The sequence below is a fragment of the Bombina bombina genome, chromosome 1, assembly GCF_027579735.1.
Source record: "Bombina bombina isolate aBomBom1 chromosome 1, aBomBom1.pri, whole genome shotgun sequence".
Lineage (NCBI taxonomy): Eukaryota > Metazoa > Chordata > Amphibia > Anura > Bombinatoridae > Bombina > Bombina bombina.
This window is the reverse complement of record NC_069499.1, coordinates 658,311,564-658,327,757: the sequence shown is the minus strand read 5'-3', so window position 1 is coordinate 658,327,757 and position 16,194 is coordinate 658,311,564.

The following is a 16,194-nucleotide window of genomic DNA, read 5'->3' as shown; positions in this document are numbered from 1 at the left end:
AGTTAATAACTATTTAATAACTATTCTACCTAGTTAAAATAAATACAAAGTTACCTGTAAAATAAATATAAATCCTAAGATAGCTACAATGTAATTATTAATTACATTGTAGCTATCTTAGGGTTTATTTTACAGGTAAGTATTTAGTTTTAAATAGGAATAATTTAATTGATGATAGTGTAGTGTTAATTATAATTGTAACTTAGGTTAGTTTTTATTTTACAGGTAAATTTGTCTTTATTTTAACTAGGTAGCTATTAAATAGTTAATAACTATTTAATAGCTATTGTACCTAGTTAAAATAAATACAAAGTTGCCTGTAAAATAAAAATAAATCCTAAAATAGCTACAATATAATTATTAGTTATATTGTAGCTATATTAGGGTTTATTTTATAGGTAAGTATTTAGTTTTAAATAGGATTAATTTAGTTAATAATAGTAATTTTATTTAGATTTATTAAATAATATTTAAGTTAGGGGGGTGTTAGGGTTAGGGTTAGACTTAGGTTTAGGGGTTAATTAGTTAAATATAGATGGCGGCGGTATAGGGGGGACAGGATAGGGATTAATAAATTTATTATAGGTGGCGGCGGTATAGGGGGGGCAGGATAGGGGTTAATAGGTATTATGTAGGTGGCAGCGGGGTCCGGGAGCGGCGGTTTAGGGGTTAATAAGTTTATTAGAGTGGCGGTGGGTTCCGGGGGCGGCGGTTTAGGGGATAATACATTTATTTAGTTGCGGCGGTGTAGGGGGGGGGATTAGGGGTGTTTAGACTTCAGGTACATGTTAGGGTGTTAGGTGTACACACTTCCCATAGGAATCAATGGGATGTCGGGCAGCAGCGAACATGAGCTTTCGCAATGGTCAGACTCCCATTGAAAATCAGGTACGCTGGGCTGGAAAAGTGCCGAGCGTATCCGCTAGTCATTTGATAACTAGCAAAAGTAGTCAGATTGTGCCGAACTTGCGTTCGGAACATCTGGAGTGACGTAAGAATCGATCTGTGTTGGACTGAGTCCGGCGGATCGAAGCTTACGTCACTATATTCTACTTTTGCCGGGGAGCAGGGCTTGATAACTTAGGCGAATCAGCCTCCCCACAAATACACTGCGGAATTCCAGCATATTTGAGGTTGACGGCTTGATAACTAGAGGCCTTGGTCTTTAACGGTAAGAACATTTAAAAATGTTCTGAGACTAAGGGATTAAAAGAGGCATTGATGCAAGGGATGAAAGCATTATTCTGTCACTATATAAATCCCTGGTAAGACCTCACCTTGAGTATGGAGTGCAGTTCTTGGATAACAATCCAAAAAAAAAAAAGACATTGCAGACAGAAACAATTCAGAGAATGCCACAAAATTAATAAGGGGAATGGAGAATTTAAGCTATGAGGAGAAGTTAGCCAAACTGGGTCTGTTTTCTCTAGAAAAAAAGGCGTTTGAGAGGTGATTTCTTTATATATTTAATGCCCAATACAGATAGATAGAAGCTCTGTTCCAAGAAAAGTGTTACAAGAGGTCACAATTTAAAGAGACAGTACACTGTAAAATTGTTTTTATATTAATGTATTTTTAATGACTTGTTATTCCAGCTGCAGAGTAGAAAATGTATAAATAATCACCTTTTTAGATTTATTTGTGTATATGAAGTAACTGTTTTTTTTGTTTTTTAAACACAGCCTATTACAAAGGGTTGAGCTTCAGGTAATATCATATATAATTATGTTATTACTAGTGATCTCCCGAACTGTTCGCCCGCGAACGGTTCACAGCGAACATAGCTTGTTCGCGTTCGCGTTTGTGTGCGAACACATGGCGATGTTCGATCCGCCCCATGTGTCATCATTGAGGAAACTTTGACCCTTTATGTCACAGCCGTCTGACACATTAGAGCCAATCAACATCAGACACTCCCTCACAGACCCTCCCAGCTACTCGGAATTCCGCCATTTTAGACTCATAATGAACTTGCTTTCCTAATGAGAGGACGTGTTGTGTTTTTGCTCCTGACATTAATAGGAAAAACATAGCTAGGCTAGTGTATTTAGTGTCCACTACAGTCCAGAAGGACTCCACTCATCTCTGCTGCAAGCACAGCACCCCAAAAAGCCCTTTTTAGGGCTATATTTTGTGGCGTTAGTTTTTTTTTTCGCTTTCTTTTTATTAGCATTTGCCTGGCTTTTAGGCTGTGTGTTTAAGGCTCACAGCATATGCTGTGATTACTGCCACCACTGATATCTCCCTAACAACATTAGTTTAAATTTAACTAACAAAAAAGTTTAATTATTTTGCTAGTGTAATTTTTTTTCATTTTCTATCAGAACTGTGTCACACAGCATATACTCTGGTTAATTGCTCTGTGCCAGCCACCAGTGTTAATATCCGTTTATAACATTATTTTAAATTTAAAAAAAAAAAAAAAAAAATATTTTGCTAGTGTAATCTAATTACATTTACTATCAGGCCTGTGTCTGTCAGGCTCACTCAGCATTAATATACCTCATTTTTTTCAGTCTTTTGGTTAATTGGTCTGTGCCAGGCAGCCACCCAGCACTCATATCTTCTTCACCTTAATTTAAATATAAAAACAAAAAAATTGAAATTTGTTTGATAGTGTAATCTAATATAATTTTCTATCAGGCCTGTGTGTTTTGCTGACATACAGAGCCTACTGTATTTACTTGCTGCCCTCCCTAGTCTATGAGCCACGACTCATATGTGTTTAACCTTTTTTTAATTCCCCCCCCCCCAAAAAAGTAATTTAAATCATTTTTCTAGTGTAATCTAATAGTATTTTCTATCAGGCGTGTGTGTATCTGACTTACAGAGCCTACTGTTTTTAATAGCTGCCCTTCCAAGGCTATCAGCCATGACTCATATGTATGTGCTTAACCTTTTTCTTTAAATTCCCCAAAAAAAGTCTTTAAATCATTATGCTAGTGTAATCTAATTTTATTTTCCATCAGGCCTGTGTCTAACTGTCTATCTGACTTACACAGCATACTGTTGTTAATTGCTGCCCTACGTAGCAGCCAGCCAGTGCGACCACTCATGGAGTCATATGTGCATTGCACTTCTTAACATAATTTTAATATTAAAATCTAAAATTTTAAAATATTTTGCTAGTGTAATCTAACTTAATTTTCTATCAGGCCTGTGTTTTTGTCACTTACAGCATACTGTGTTAAATTGCTGCCCTACCTACCATCCACGACTCATATCTGCCAGCCTGTGTGCCAGGCCCAACTAGCCAATTAGTGGCACCAATCATAATTCTTGTAACAGTATATAAAAAAATAAAAATCATAATTTTTTGGACTGCAAATATTCAGTCTCCTAGTGCCATTGAATTGCATTTACCTCCTGCCTGCCACTGCCAGCCTTTTGTGCCAGGCCGTCTAGCCAACTATTTACACCAATCATAATTGTTGTCACAGACAGTATAGTTACTAATTAAAATAAAAAAAAAATTGATTGTTGATCTTAATCCTCAGTTTGCTCGTGCCCTAGAATTGCACTTTTCTACTGCCTTCCAAGCCTGTGTGCCAGGCCTACTTGAAAAATATTTACACCAATCATATTTGTTGTCACAGTATTCTTAATAATTAAAAATTAAAAATTTTGGTAATAGTTGTTGTGAATCCTCAGTTTGCTGGTGCCATTGAATTGCACTTTCCTCCTGCCTTGCAGCCTGCTGTGTGCCAGGCGCACCTAGCCAATTATTGCCAGCAATCATATTTCTTTTAACAGTATTGCAAAAATTGTCAATCATCACTGTTTTGACTGTCAGTATTCAGTCTCCTAGTGTCCTTGAATTGCATTTACCTCCTGCCTGCCAGCCTTTTGTGCCAGGCCGTCTTGCCAACTATTTACACCAATCATAATTGTTGTCACAGTATAGTTACTAATTAAAATAAAAAAATTCTTGATTGTTGATCTTAATCCTCAGTTTGCTCGTGCCCTAGAATTGCACTTTTCTACTGCCTTCCAAGCCTGTGTGCTAGGCCTACTTGAAAAATATTTATACCAATCATATTTGTTGTCACAGTATTCTTAATAATTAAAAATTTAAATTTTTGGTAATAGTTGTGAATCCTCAGTTTGCTAGTGCCATTGAATTGCACTTTCCTCCTGCCTTGCAGCCTGCTGTGTGCCAGGCCCACCTAGTCAATTATTGCCAGCAGTCATATTTCTTTTAACAGTATTGCAAAAATTGTCAATCATCACTGTTTTGACTGTCAGTATTCAGTCTTCTAGTGTCCTTCAATTGCATTTACCTCCTGCCTGCCAGCCTTTTGTGCCAGGCCATCTTGCCAACTATTTACACCAATTATAATTGTTGTCACAGTATAGTTACTAATTAAAATTAAAAAATTCTTGATTGTTGATCTTAATCCTCAGTTTGCTCGTGCCCTAGAATTGCACTTGTGTACTGCCTTCCAAGCCTGTGTGCCAGGCCTACTTGAAAAATATTTACACCAATCATATTTGTTGTCACAGCATTCTTAATAATTAAAAATTAAAATTTTTGGTAATAGTTGTTGTGAATCCTCAGTTTGCTGGTGCCATTGAATTTCACTTTCCTCCTGCCTTGCAGCCTGCTGTGTGCCAGGCCCACCTAGCCAATTATTGCCAGCAATCATATTTCTTTTAACAGTATTGCAAAAATTGTCAATCATCACTGTTTTGACTGTCAGTAATCAGTCTCCTAGTATCCTTGAATTGCATCTACCTCTTGCCTGCCAGCCTTTTGTGCCAGGCCGTCTTGCCAACTATTTACACCAATCATAATTGTTGTCACAGTATAGTTACTAATTAAAATTAAAAAAATCTTGATTGTTGATCTTAATCCTCAGTTTGCTTGTGCCCTAGAATTGCACTTGTGTACTGCCTTCCAAGCCTGTGTGCCAGGCCTACTTGAAAAATATTTACACCAATCATATTTGTTGTCACAGTATTCTTAGTAATTAAAAATTAAAATTTTTGGTAATAGTTGTTGTGAATCCTCAGTTTGCTGGTGCCAGTGAATTGCACTTTCCTCCTGCCTTGCAGCCTGCTGTGTGCCAGGCCCACCTAGCCAATTATTGCCAGCAATCATATTTCTTTTAACAGTATTGCAAAAATTGTCAATCATCACTGTTTTGACTGTCAGTATTCAGTCTCCTAGTGTCCTTGAATTGCATTTACCTCCTGCCTGCCAGCCTTTTGTGCCACGCCGTCTTGCCAACTATTTACACCAATCATAATTGTTGTCACAGTATAGTTACTAATTAAAATTAAAAAATTATTGATTGTTGATCTTAATCCTCAGTTTGCTCATGCCCTAGAATTGCACTTTTCTACTGCCTTCCAAGCCTGTGTGCCAGGCCTACTTGAAAAATATTTACACCAATCATATTTGTTGTCACAGTATTCTTAATAATTAAAAATTAAAATTTTTGGTAATAGTTGTTGTGAATCCTTAGTTTGCTGGTGCCATTGAATTGCACTTTCCTCCTGCCTTGCAGCCTGCTGTGTGCCAGGCCCACCTAGCCAATTATTGCCAGCAATCATATTTCTTTTAACAGTATTGCAAAAATTGTCAATCATCACTGTTTTGACTGTCAGTATTCAGTCTCCTAGTGTCCTTGAATTGCATTTACCTCCTGCCTGCCAGCCTTTTTTGCCAGGCCGTCTTGCCAACTATTTACACCAATCATAATTGTTGTCACAGTAAAGTTACTAATTAAAATTAAAAAAATTTTGATTGTTGATCTTAATCCTCAGTTTGCTCGTGCCATTTAATTGCACTTTTCTACTGCCTGCCAGCCTGTGTGCCAGGCCCAACTATCCAATTAGTGCCAGCAATCATATTTATTTTAACAGTATTGCAAAATTTGTCAATCATCTCTGTTTTGACTGTCAATCTGCAGTCTACTAGTGCCCTTGAATTGCATTTTCCTCCTGCCTGCCTGCCTGTGTGCCAGTCCCAACTAGCCAATTAGTGCCACCAATCATATATATTGTAACAGGATTGGAATTTTTGTATTATCATAACTGTTTTGACTGTGATTCTTCAGTCTCCTAGTGCCATTGAATTGCAGTTTCCTTTCTCCCAGCGTGTGTGCCAGACAGGCCCCTTTGCCAACTAGTGCCAAACAATCATATTTGTTGTCACAGTACTTGTAATATTTAAAAAAATGAACAATTTGTGATTTTTAAAACATCTGTCTTTTTTGTTGTTGTCAGTCTCACAGCGTATACTGTGCCCACTTTCACAGTGCCACCACTCAATTGGTATAATAGTATTGTTAGTGTCTATTTAAAAAAAAAATGACAGGCAGAGGCAGGCCACCCCGCAGGTTCCATGGTCGTGGTGCTGTGATTCCTTTAGACCCTACAAATATGCACATTGTTCAGACGCCGGGTGCCAGGGGGGACGCGAAAACTTCTGAGGAGGACCTAGTTGAATGGCTAACACAGGACACCCAATCTTCTTCAGCTTCCGCTGCTAGTCCTCCTAACCTTGACGCACCATCTACGTCCAGCTGCGCTTTGGACAGGTCTCAAGTGACCAGTGCCACTCCCCCGCCTGTCGCCACCACCAACACTAGCACCACAGCCGCTTCACTTGATCTGTCACAGGAGTTATTGACACATCATTTGGAAGAAATGAGTGATGCGCAACCATCATTGACAGAGGATGTAGATAATAGTGATCAGTCTCAGTCAGGCAGCATTACCGACATGGAGGTATGGTGTGATGATGATGTTGTACCCGCTGCTGCTTCCTTTCTTGATGTTTCAGATACAAGTGAAGCGGTTGATGATGATGATGTGTCGGTGGATGTCAAGTGGGTGCCTGCTAAAAGAGAAGAAGAAGAGGGGAAAAGTTCAGATGGGGAGACAGAGAGGAGGAGCAGACGATTTGGAAGCATGGGGAGGTCGTCTCAAGGAGCTAGTGGCACAGTCAGACAGCATGCATCGGCACCAGGGGTCAGCCAGACAGCACGCCGATGCCCATCAGCGCATGCTGTTGCCACCACCAGAATGCCGTCATCACAGAGCTCAGCAGTGTGGCATTTTTTTTGTGTGTCTGCCTCTGACAACAGCGATGCCATTTGCAACTTGTGCCAAAAGAAACTGAGTCGTGGGAAGTCCAACACCCACCTAGGTACAACTGCTTTGCGAAGGCACATGGTCTCCCATCACAAACGCCGATGGGAAGAACACTTGAGTAGAAGCAGCACACAAAGTTAAAGCCGCCCTCCTCCTCCTGCTCCAGCATCTTCAGCCACATCAACCAGTGCTGTCCTCCTTGCCCCCTCTCAACCATCCGCCACTCAGTCTCTCTTTCGTAGCAGTTCCTGGTCATCTGCCCACAGTCAGGTGTCTGTCAAGGACATGTTTGAGCGTAAGAAGCCAATTTCTCAAAGTCACCCCCTTGCCCGGCATCTGACAGCTGGCTTGTCTGAACTCTTAGCCCACCAGCTTTTACCATACAAGCTGGTGGAGTCTGATGCTTTCAAAAAATTTGTATCTATTGGGACACCACAGTGGAAGGTACCTGGCAGAAATTTCTTTTCACAAAAGGCAATCCCAAACCTGTACTCTGTTGTGAGAAAGGAAGTTATGGCATGTCTGGCACACAGCGTTGGGGCAAGGGTCCATATGACCACGGATAGCTGGTCTGCAAAGCATGGTCAGGGCAGGTATATCACCTACACTGCACATTGGGTAAACCTGCTGACTTCTGACAAGCATGGAATGCGTGGCTCTGCAGAAGAGTTGGTGACACCGCCACGACTTATAGGCAGGCCTGCTGCTACCTCCTCTACTCCTCCTACTCCATCCTCTTCCATAATCTCTTCCTCGGCTGAGTCCTCTTCAACCTCTGCTTCTTGCTCCACATCTATGGCACCCCCCCAGCTCCCCAGGTACTATGCTACATCCCGGGTACGGCAGTGTCACGCCGTCTTGGGGTTGACTTGCCTGAAAAAGGAGAGTCACACCGCACCAGCACCCCTGACCGCCCTGAACACACAGGTGGATCAGTGGCTGACTCTGCACCAACTGGAGATTGGCAAGGTTGTTTCTGACAATGGAAGTAATTTTTTGGCGTCATTGAAATTGGGCAAGTTGACACATGTGCAATGCATGGCACATGTGTGTAATCTAATTGTACAACGATTTGTCCATAAGTACCCAGGCTTACAGGACGTCCTGAAGCAGGCCAGGAAGTTGTGTGGCCATTTCAGGTGTTCCTACACGGCCATGGCGCACTTGTCCGATATCCAGCATCGAAACAACCTGCCAGTGAGGCGCTTGATTTGCGACAGCCCGACACGGTGTAATTCAACATTCCGAATGTTTGACTGCCTGCTCCAACAAGAAAAAGCTGTTAATGAGTATTTGTATGACCGGGGTGCTAGGACAGCCTCTGGGGAGATTTTGCCAAATTACTGGACGCTCATGCGCAATGCCTGTAGGCTCATGCGTCCTTTTGAGGAGGTGACAAACCTTGTCAGTCGTACCGAAGGCACCATAAGCGACATCATACCATTTGTTTTCTTCCTGGAGCGTGCCCTGAGAAGAGTGCTGGATCAGGCAGTAGATGAGCATGAAGAGGAAGAGTTGTGGTGTCCATCACCCCCACAAACAGTCTTATCAGCATCGCTTGCTGGACCTGCGGTAACGCAGGAAGAGGATTGTGAGGAAGAGGAGTCAGAGGAGGAATGTGGCTTTGAGGAGGAGGAGGAGGAAGACCGAGCAGAACAGGCATCCCAGGGTGCTCGTTGTTGTCACCTCTCTGGTACCCGTGGTTTTGTACGTGGCTGGGGGGAAGTAGATACCATCAGTGAGATCAGTGAGGAGGAGGAATGGGACATGATTAGCTCGGCATCCAACCTTGTTCAAATGGGTTCTTTCATGCTGTCATGCCTGTTGAGGGACCCTCGTATAAAAAAGCTGAAGGAGAACGACCTGTACTGGGTGTCCACGCCCCTCGACCCCCGGTATAAGTATAAAGTGCCTGAAATGTTACCAAATTCCCGCAAGTCAGAAAGGATGGAGCATTTTAAGAATAAATTAAAAACTGTGCTTTACACCGCGTATAGGGGTGATGTCACAGCACCACGGGAATGTAACAGGGGAAGAGATGAAATTAATCCTCCTCCTCCCACGACCACGGCGGCAAGGATAGGATGCTTTCCTGACGTCTTGTTGATGGAGGACATGCGTACCTTTTTAACTCCCATGCACCATCAGAGCCTTTCGGGATCCAGCCTTAGAGAAAGACTCAACCGACAGGTAGCAGACTACCTAGCTTTAACTGCGGATCTCGACACTCTCAGGAGCGATGGACCCCTTGACTACTTGGTGTGCAGGCTGGACTTGTGGCCTGAGCTATCCCAATTTGCAATGGAACGTCTGGCCTGCCCTGCTTCAAGTGTCCTGTCCGAATGGACTTTCAGTGCAGCAGGAGGTTTTGTCACTGAGAAGAGAAGTTGCCTAGGTCAAAAAAGCCTTGACTATCTCACTTTTATAAAAATGAATGAGGGCTGGATCCCGAAGGGACTGACATTGGGCGATACATTTGAATAAAAAAGGCCTGATGATGAGATGAGCTGGCTTGGGCTACAACTGGTACACAGGCTGGCCTTTTTTTTTTTTTATAAAGCCGGAGGACTTGCTTGACTTATCCGCCAACAACTAGTGTTCAAGCCACAAGCTTTTAGGGCACTTTATAAATGTTTTACAAACATCAATTTTTCTGGCCGCTGCTACAGCAGTTGGTACAACAATACCCAAATTTTTCAGTCATTTGTACATTCCTAATTTTTCTGGCCTCTGCTGCAGCTCTGTGGGTACAAAACTCAAATAAAAAAAATAAGGCACATAACACTAGTGATTAAACTGTTACGAATTGTACAACTTAGCACACCACTCATATCTGGTGGACCATTAAATTGAATGCAAAATGCCACAAATTTGAAGGAGGAGGACCGACCAAGCATCTTTATCCGTCTCTTGGTTGCTCTAAATTATCTCTGTGTTCCATCTATGCCATACCTGTACTCTATTGTGCAAAAGGGTGGCATATGTGTTGTTTCATACTGTTGTGCCTGTTGCGGGTTGTGGCCCATGGTATAAAAATGCTGAAGGAGAATGACCTGTAATGGGTGCCCCATCAAATTTTTAGAAACATGTTCCTGGTTCCTCTCAATTATCTCTGGGTTTCTAAAATGGATGCCATACCTGTACTCACTTGTGCAAAAGGATGGCATATGTGGTTTCTGTTGAGGGTGCTGGACCCTCTTATAAAAAGGCTGAAGGAGAACGACCTGGAGTGGGAGTCCAAGCATGGTTTTTGGGGCTATTTCACTTTTCCAAACAATTATCTGTGGGTTTCTAAAATCAATGCCGTACCAGTACTCTATCGTTCAAAAGGATGCCATATGTTCTCTTTCCTGCTGGTATTTTGTTTGAGGGTCCTGGACCCTCTTATAAAAAGGCCTAAGGAGAAAGAGGTGTACTGGGTCTCCACTCAATTTTTTTTTCTATTTCACATTTGACCAAAATTATCTCTGGGTTTGTAAAATCAATGCTGTACCTGTACTCTATTGTTTAAAAGGATGCCATACGTCCTCTTTCCTGCTGGTGTTTTTTTTTTGAGGGTCCTGGACCCTCTTATAAAAAGGCAGAAGGAGAAAGAAGTGTACTGGGTGTCCATCGAATCATTTGTTTGATTCAAATTCCCGGTTGCAACAAATTATCTCCGGGTTTCTAAAATCAATGCCTTTCCTGTAATCTAATTTTCAAAAGGATGCCATATGTCCTCTTTCCTGATGCTGGTTTTGTTGAAGGTCCTGGAGCCTCTGCTAAAAAGGCCTAAGGATAAATAAGTGTACTGGGTGTTTAATCAATGTTTTTTTAGATTCCACGGTTGCAACAAATTATCCCCGGGTTTCTAAAATCAATGCCTTTCCTGTAATCTATTATTCACAAGGATGCCATATGTCCTCTTTCATGCTGTTGTTTCTGTTGAGGCTCCGGGAGCCTCTTATAAAAAGGCCTAAGGATAAAGAAGTGTACTGGTTGTCTAATCTATGTTTTTTTAGATTTCACGGTTGCAACAAATTATCCCCGGGTTTCTAAAATCAATGCCTTTCCTGTAATCTATTATTCACAAGGATGCCATATGTCCTCTTTCATGCTGTTGTTTCTGTTGAGGCTCCGGGAGCCTCTTATAAAAAGGCCTAAGGATAAAGAAGTGTACTGGGTGTCCAATCAATGTTTTTTTATATTTCCCGGTTCATATAAATGATCTCTGGGATTCTAAAATCAATGCCTTAACTGTAATCAATTGTTCACAAGGATGCCATATGTCCTCTTTCATGCTGTTGTTTCTGTTGAGGGTCTTGGAGCCTCTGCTAAAAAGGCCTAAGGATAAATATGTGTACTGGGTGTCTAATCAATGTTTTTTTAGATTTCCCGGTTGAAACAAATTATCTCCGGGTTTCTAAAATCAATGCCTTTCCAGAAATCTATTTTTCAAAAGGATGCCATATGTCCTCTTTGCTGCTGCTGGTTTTGTTGAGGGTCCTGGAGCCTCTGCTAATAAGGTCTAGGGATAAATAAGTGTACTGGGTGTCTAATCAAGGTTTTTTTAGATTTCCCGGTTGCAACAAATTATCTCTGGGTTTCTCAAATCAATGCCTTAAATGTAATCTATTGTTCAAAAGGATGCCATATGTCCTCTTTCCTTTTTTTTTTTTTTTCTCTGTATTTTTGTTTATTTTAGAAAATTTAATGCACTTATAGGTTCACTAAGATTATGACTTTGCACACTGCCATTTTCCATGCAGCATTTTGACATGTCATGTGATATGACTAGAAGAATGGTATGTTTTGAATCTGCTGAGCATAATAAAAAAATAAAAAAAATAATTTAACTTGAGTTACTAACTGAAGCATGACTTCAGGAGTCAGGTGTGGTCCTAGGTAGTGGTTGTTAGCAGATTCTTTTTAATGCAAATTGCAATTGCCACAGCGTGCATAAAATGTGCGTCACTAGTCTACAAATCTTACCTTTTTTTTTTTTTTTTAATAAATATTTTTATTGAGGTTTGCACAGATTACAACATGAATCAGTAAAACCATAACAAACTGTATGCAATTAGAAAACAATAGATAAAATCAATTCAAAGAAGTGTCTAGTTAAACCATATTTGATTAAACATCAGAAAGAGGAGCGACATGGAAACAAATCAAGACGTAATTGAATGTATAGTTAAAACCTCATTTTTTGTATTTAGGTATAGTACTGAGTCCTCTCCTCATACTAAAGGCCACTCATGGACCATATGACTCATATTTTACATCTCAGAGGACTATTAGTTTATGGAACAGCCACTTATGGGCCATAGTACATATAGGTATAGTTTTGTATCTGAGAGGAACAATCCAATTAATATCACGCTAGATGGGACAAATTATGAGGGAAACAATAACACAAAGAATCACTTTGGATGGGTTAGGGTACAGGGAAGTGAAATTGAAGTGGGCCAAAGGCTGCTATATAGGGGTATATTTAAGGAGGCATGTTTTGGGCTGCTAATGCATCAAGGGTGAGATGATGTTGGGATATTGGATAAAGTCCAAAATGACATAGGAGCATGTATATATTAGTACATTGGATTAAAGAATTTACTCTCTGAACCCTCAGTATCTGCAGTGGCTAAAAAGGGCTGAAACACTATAAAGTACTATATGTAAAAGTACCAATCAAAAAGAATAAGGTATAGTAGTAGCGTTCATTAAACTGGAGTGGTTTTATATGTCATCCCCAATAGCTAAGATAAACTATCCAACCTTTAAATTCCAGATCAAACAATAAAAATAACATGCCTGTTACCAGTGGGCTCTATGGTGTAAAATAACATAGGGTTTTACTTCTGTTAATCGGGCCGAGTAGTTATAAAAGGAAAATATGCAACTTTTGCTTAACAACTCGCTGGCCCAGTAAAATAAATAGCAATCTCCATGAATACTCTGATTAGGCTTAGTGACCATTACGTGCAACTGTAAAATTGTACAAACGTGATTATTACAGATTTAGTGCTCAATCTTACCCACAGAATAAATAAACTGTCAATTAATGTCAAAATATCAAACGTAGAGTAAGTGGTGATGAAATTAGTATTCTAACGGGAAGTAGCAGCAGGCTGCTAAGACAAATAAACAGCAATGAACTTCTTACAACTTTGTAGAACAGTGAAGCGGAAAGTGAAAGTCATATATCCAGTTCTGTGTACGGGCACTACAGACTCCCAGCTGCCTAGTAATTTGTCTGGAACTATAGAGAGTCTAGAGTCCTGGAAGCTGGAAAGTTTGCTTAGGTAGCATCCACAACCCTTGGTTCAGATGGACAAAATAAGCCCCCAAGGTCAAACACTCCCCCACCGCTGTACTGTACCTCATCTAGTTGGCAGCTATGACTGAAGCTCCAGCCCACTCCGTGTCTGTCAAATAGTCTCGCGCTAGCCCGAGCCGTAAGCACAAGGTAAGGAAGCTGCTTTCTGAGGGGGCTGCAAGCCTCTAACTGTTCAGGTTCCAATGGAGGGGTAAAGCCGTACTGAAGCAATGATGGTTTTGGGCCACAGGTATTGAGAGCAGGCACCTTAATGATCTTGGTCGACCAATTGGCCCATGGGTCCAGGCTGTTATTCACGTTGAGCTGCAATGCCTGTAGCGCAATGTCCTTGACAGTGTTCTCCTTCTTTGGTTCACCGTAACATGTGTGAAAGGTGTCACAGCTTAATTTCGGTAGACAAGCCCCAGATGCATCCCCGGTAAGATAAAAGATGGTCGGGAGATGTGTAAACAAGGGCTGTGGCTCCCAAACACTGTGGGGTGCTCCAGTGGCGTACGGCCCTCTGGCCCTCTGTCTGTCAGGGTAAGCTGCGACTTGCTGCCAAAGTATCTGGTGTTCCACTCCTCTTGAAGGGCTCACCCCCGCACACTCAGCGCCTATATGCACTGCAGCTCCCTGCTCCCAGTGAGCTGCTTGCTCCATCGCCTCTTCTGTATGTGGGCCGGTACCATCTTCTGACAGGGTCAGACGGATTGTGTCAAATTTGTAGATTTCAGGTGCCTGGGTCGAGTGCTTGTGTGGTTCAGGCAAAGGTTGTGCTCCTCTTACTGCTTTAGCGCAAGCCCCCTTTAGGGATGTGAATTCCTCCTGTAGTGCTTCATGCAGGCTGAGGAAGTTCGCATCTAGCATGGCTTTCACTTCATTCAGGATTAGTTTGGTGTCCAGCGCCATATTGGAAAGACAAAATACAGGTCTCTGTACCCGTTGATATAAGGGGTGACTAGTGCTTTTCCTTCTCTTTGTCAATAGTTGTGATTAACGAGTTGTCCGGTTACTATAGAACTGGTTTGATAACCCAGGGTCCTGGGGGGGTATATTGGCGGCAGCTTTGACAGCACTATCAGACTAGAGAGGCCTCTCAGTCTCGCGGCTAGCTGTAACACAGTCAGCTGAGGAACATAGGTAAGCCAATATGAGTAAGGTATCTCCAGGCTCCTCTTGGATAGCCCCAGAAAGGGTGACTATGAATCCCAAAAAGAAAATTAAATTAAGGTTGAAAACTAACTCCAAAGTAACTTGTAAGACCTGGAGCTCCTCAAACACACGTCCTACCGCAACAGCTATAGGCTCCGCCCCCCAAAATCTTACCTTTTTAATGCCAATTGATATTGCCACAGCTGAAACAACAGTAAATAACATGTGCGTCACCACAGTCTCCGAAGCTGTTGTCGGATGTATACAAAAACACTGATAAAGTATTCCTTTCGGGGCGCAAAGAGATGGCTACCGGAACACTCCAGGAACTTCCCAAGACTCACTGTCTTGTGTTTCTGGTGATGTTGGAGACATCTGGGTAGTGTACAGAGAGGCCCAAAATCCTCTCCATCTCTGTGCACCACAGGACAGGATGTCCTTGTCATCCATAAGCACATGAAATTGCTTGCATTTTACTTGCTTCAAGAAGTTCAGCTCTTGTGGTGATAGTACAGAATTAAATAAACTTTGGTTTCCTACCATACTCAAGACAATCTTGTAGTTCAAGCTTCGGACTTGCTGTGGGAAACAGTGGCCTGTCCATACCAGGAAGATGATTTAGACAGAAGTAACGAGCTCTGCTTGCAGGTGACACATGTTTATCGTCAATCATCAAAGGGGTTGCGTGCAGAATATGGCTGATGGCCCCTTATTCACATGTTTGTCCAGAGCCACAACATTTGCAAACAACCAGAAGAAAGGTCGGTTCTCTCCAGCCTTAATTTGAGCTTCATTTACCAAATGCTGATATTAAAAAAATAGACAAACAGTGCCTTAAAAAACACATTTGCGATATGGATTCACCAGAGCAAGGTCATTGCAAGTACTTCCCATGATAACAAAATTAAAATGCCACAACTCCGCAATCTTCCCCTTCACATTATTATTGTCACACTCCATTGTACTCCTATGCCCAGCTCCCTGCTCTTGTTTTTGTTGAGGGTCCTGGAGCCTCTGCTAAAAAGGCCTATGGATAAAGAAGTGTCCTGGGTGTCCATTCAATGTTTTTTTATATTTCCCGGTTGCAACTAATTATCTCTGTGTTTCTAAAATCAAGGCCTTTCCTGTAATCTATTATTCAAAAGGATGACATATGTCCTCTTTCATGCTGTTGTTTCGGTTGAGGCTCCGGGATCCTCTTATAAAAAGGCCTAAGGATAAATAAGTGTAATGGGTGTCTAATCAATGTTTTTTTCTATTTCCCGGTTGCAACTAATGATCTCTGGGTTTCTAAAATCAATGCCTTTCCTGTAATCTATTATTCAAAAGGATGACATATGTCCTCTTTCATGCTGTTGTTTCGGTTGAGGCTCCGGGACCCTCTTATAAAAAGGCCTAAGGATAAAGAAGTATACTGGGTGTCCAATCAATGCTTTTTTCTATTTCCCGGGTCATATAAATGATCTCTGGGATTCTAAAATCAATGCCTTTCCTGTAATCTATTATTCAAAAGGATGACATATGTCCTCTTTCATGCTGTTGTTTCGGTTGAGGCTCCGGGACCCTCTTATTAAAAAGGCCTAAGGATAAATAAGTGTACTGGGTGTCTAATCGATGTTTTTTTCTATTTCCCGGTTGCAACT